This window comes from Aethalodelphis obliquidens, unplaced genomic scaffold (assembly GCF_003676395.1).
Source record: "Aethalodelphis obliquidens isolate GAN/ISIS:26980383/991018 unplaced genomic scaffold, ASM367639v1 scaffold21, whole genome shotgun sequence".
Taxonomy (NCBI): domain Eukaryota; kingdom Metazoa; phylum Chordata; class Mammalia; order Artiodactyla; family Delphinidae; genus Aethalodelphis; species Aethalodelphis obliquidens.
In genome coordinates this window covers 28,334,989-28,339,054 of record NW_020837965.1, presented here as the reverse complement: position 1 = coordinate 28,339,054, position 4,066 = coordinate 28,334,989, and positions in this window count along the sequence as shown.

The following is a 4,066-nucleotide window of genomic DNA, read 5'->3' as shown; positions in this document are numbered from 1 at the left end:
GGCGAGCTCAGAATCTGAGGAGATCAGAGCAGACAGAGTCAGGATGCGGAGGGGGCGGCCTCTCCCACCCCGGCGACGTGCTTCCCGCGAGGGGCGCTGTCCCCACTCGGGGCCCCGGGCCTCGGCCGCACGCACGCGCCGATGTGCGCACGGGGGGCCGCGAGCCAGAGCGGGGCCTCCAGGGGGCGCCGCAGCCCCACCTGAGACCCGAGACCTCGTTCCCGCCACCGCCGGGGAGGATATGGAACGGAAGTGGCTTCTCCCCGCCGCGCGCGCGTCCCCGGGGACCCGGAGGTTTGTCCCTGCTGGGCCCACGCCGCAGGCCCGGGGTCCCGTCCCGTGGCCGTTCCCGCGGGAGCTCGGGCGTCCTCGCTCCCGGCGCCGCGCTGGGCGGGAGGCGGGCCTGCGCTCTCCGCTCTGCGCGCTCAGGGAAGGCCGGAGGAGCCGGAGCTCTGGACAGGTTTCCCGATCCAGGACTGAGAGTCATCCAGGGCCTGCGGATTCCATCCCAAAAGCCTCTCCGTGTTTCCCAACCCCTGCCTCGCAGCCCCTGCATCTTCCCTCCCTGCCTCGGCAGACTCAGTCTCCCCTCCGGTCCACCGTTCACAGGGCGTGTGGACCAGTCTCTGCCCTGCTCCCATCGTGGCTGCCTACTGCGCTGGCTGCGTCTCCTGCCGTGTACATTCCCCCAACCCCGGCGCCAGCTCACCCACGCCGCCCTGCTCACCATGAAGGGGTGGTCCCCCTGCCACTCCCTCCCCCCTGCCCTTGGGGGCAATCTCAGGAAGCCTTCCCTCCGCTAACGCCCACCTGGGCCTGCTTTGGGTTCCACGGCCCCCTGCACCCCTCTCACACCCCTGGCACTGGTTGTCATGGCTGTGCTGGTCAGAGTTCCGCCGCAGGCTGCGGGTCCCCACACCTGTGCCCGTTCACACCTGGGGGACGATGGAGGCCCTGCGCCCTCACCCACCCGAAAGTCACTTGCAGGCTCACTCCCAGCCAGTCTCCCCATCCCTCCTGCCCCTCCCACAGCACCCCTGGCCCCAGGGCTCTGTTTACTGCCCTGTCCAGACAAGGACATAAAATTTAATGTCACGTGTGACTGTGGAGCCAGTGCCCAGCCTGCCCCTGGTGATACCGCAGCCCCCACTGCCTGGGGAAGGAGGTCCCCTTCCAAGTCGGCACCTCCACCCCTGCCCTCACTGCAGTGCTGCCCCACCCAGCACCCACCTCCCAGGAGCCCCTGCCGCCACATCCAGGGCCCCCAACCACTCTGAGCTCGGCCGCGTCGAGTAGTAGGTGCCTCGGGAGGGTCATCGGCCTATTATGCCCCTGCCTCCACACTTCCGTGAGCTGCTGCTCCCCCCTCACACACACACCCCGTGTCCGCCGCCACTGGGTGGACACGCTTGACCCACGAAGCCCCCCGCCCCCCGCCACACACACACACACCTGGGCCTCCTGTGGCTGCAGCAACGGCCTGGGAATTTCCTTCATCCTAGCCCTTGGCCAACTAGCCAAACAGCCGCTGCACCACTAACCCCTTCCTCCCCACCCATACCACGGCTCACTCACTCATCAAACATGCGCGGAGGGCTGAGGGTGCCGGGACAGACCCCGTCACAGAGGGAGCCCCGGCCCCTGCCCCAGGCAGCCAGCGCCAGGGCCTGGCCACCCCTCCCCCACACCCTGCCGGGCCTCTCCCTGGGGACTGGCCCCGCTGCCCTGGCCGGCCCGGGCCCGGCCCGGTGCCTCCTGCACGCCCCACTGCCCGGACCTCACAGACTCCGGAGCCTCCGGGCCCTTCACTGCCCGCCTCCTCCCCAGCACCTCACACGCCCTCCAGCCCCAACCGTCCCTCAGTGCCCACAAGCGGTGGCAGGGGGAGAGAAAAGGGCCGCCCTCCCCCGGCCCCAGCCCGATCGGACAGAGGGCGGTGAAGGGGTTGGGCCGCTCCCGCAGCTGCGTCTCCGCTCCTCTGACCCCACCGCCCGCTCCCCGGCCAGGCCTCACCCCTGCAGCGCCGCCCCTGCATCCCGCCGCCCTTGCGGCCGGAGAGTCGGGGTTCACCGGGAGCCCCAGCCCGCGCGCCCTGCCCGCGCGCCCTGCCCTCACTTACCCGCCGCCGGCCAGATGCTGCGCCGCGCCCGGGCCGGCTCCGCGGAGCCCGTAGGTGCGCGGGGCCGAGGCCGCGCTCTTCTGCGCTCAGCTGCGCCCCCAGCCCGCGCGCGCGCCCCACCCCCGGCCTGAGGCCCCGCCCCGCGCTCCCAGCCGCCTGCGCCCGCCTGACGGCGATGGGGGTCCCCGCGACCCCGCCCCCTCCGCAGCGCCGGTTGCCAGGGCGACGGCACTGCGCAGCAACGGCCCCCGGGACCTATGACACTGGGCAGCCTGACGCCCCCCAGGGTCCACGCGCAAGCCCGGGAAGTCTCCTGTCCACCGTCCTCACCCAACAGCCGGAGAATCGCCCCGCGGGCGCCTCAGTTCCGCTCACACCTTGAAATTCCACGGCAGCCCGTACCCGGGCCACCCACCAGTGTGACCCCGATCGCCTGCGACAGGCGGCCTGCGGGACCCTGTGCCTTACCCGCTGAGCTAGCCCCGACGTGGGGGCCGGGCTGCCCGCCGACTATCTGCAGGTGGCCCCCCGGGACCTCGTCTGGGGACACGGCGCCGCGTCCCAGAGAAGCCCTGCATCCTGGGTTTCTCCAGCCTTCCCGGTTCTTATCTGAGGGCGCAGAGCAGGGCCACTGGGCAGCCCTCATCCTCTTCTCCAGCCATCCAGGGAGCACGCTAGGGTTTGGAGGCTTGGGCTTCCTTCCCCCCACCGGAGTCCCCACCCTGTCCTCACTGAGCACCGCCCCCAACATGCCAGCCATGCCCACCCCAGGATGGAGGAGGGGACCGCACCGGTTGCCTGCCTGCTGCCTCTGATAGGAAGAGACCAGGTCAGAGGGTGAAGGGACACCCTTGATCCCTCGCACCTGGTCGGCTTGCACCGAGGCCCCACATGTGCCTGGTTCCACACAGGTGGCTGAGTCTGTGCAGGTGACGGGATCTGCCGCCCTCCACCAGCACTGGGGGCCGGCCAGGGGTGCACCGGGGCCAGCAGGGAGTGAGGATAGCAGGCCCGCCGCCCTGGGCCGTCCATGAGAGGCACACGTGAGGTGCTGAGATGCTCTTGGGCTGAACCCTCAGGATGGCTGACTGGGGGATACCAGCCCCCATAGCCACTCACACACTTGCTCTCCTGTAGTCAGGACCCTAAAGCTGCCTCACTGCCCAGGGAGGGGCCCCAGACCCAGGGATAGTTTACCTTCCCCAGGAGGTCTCCAGGGACAAAGGGCCTGGGGAGCAAGGCCACTTCCTGCAGCATGGAGGGAGGAGGCCCAGGGAGCACAGGTTCCATCTGGCCAGCGGGCACCACCAGCAACCACCTGGCACAAACACCCTAGCAGGCCCAGGAGGCAGAGGAGGGCCGGAAGCACCTCCAGGGCCCCCTGAGCCCACACCACAGCCCACACGGCCTGCTCCCTCCCTCCACCCTCCGCTCTCAGGGAGGGGCTGCCCCCCAGGACACCCTGCCCATCTCCTCTCTCCCTCTGCCCTCCCCACCTCACCTAAGGGCTGCTGGGAAGGCCCTATCTTTAACCCCTGTCCTGCTTGCCTGGGTCAGTGTTCCAAACACCACACACCCCATCGCCACCCCGGCACCCAGTTCTTGCCTCTCAATCCCCTTATCTATGTGTCCACCGGCTAGCGCCAGGCCCAGAGCCCTTGGGACATGGGCCGGCTCCCTCTGGAGGATGTCATTAAATTAAGGGCCTCGAGATCTGGGATCATCCAGATTATCAGGTGGGCCACTGTCATCACAAGCATCCTATTGGGAGGGAGGCAGGGGTGCAAACGCGCGCTGAGGGACCGCCGAGGGGGTCTCTGTGTGAGGACCGCGCCCAGGAGACCGTCCTCTGGAGCCACGTGTGATGAAGTGACCAGGTGAATTGTCAGGGCACCTGTAGTTTAAGAGTTGCCCAATCGAGACCAAGGATTTATATATATATATATA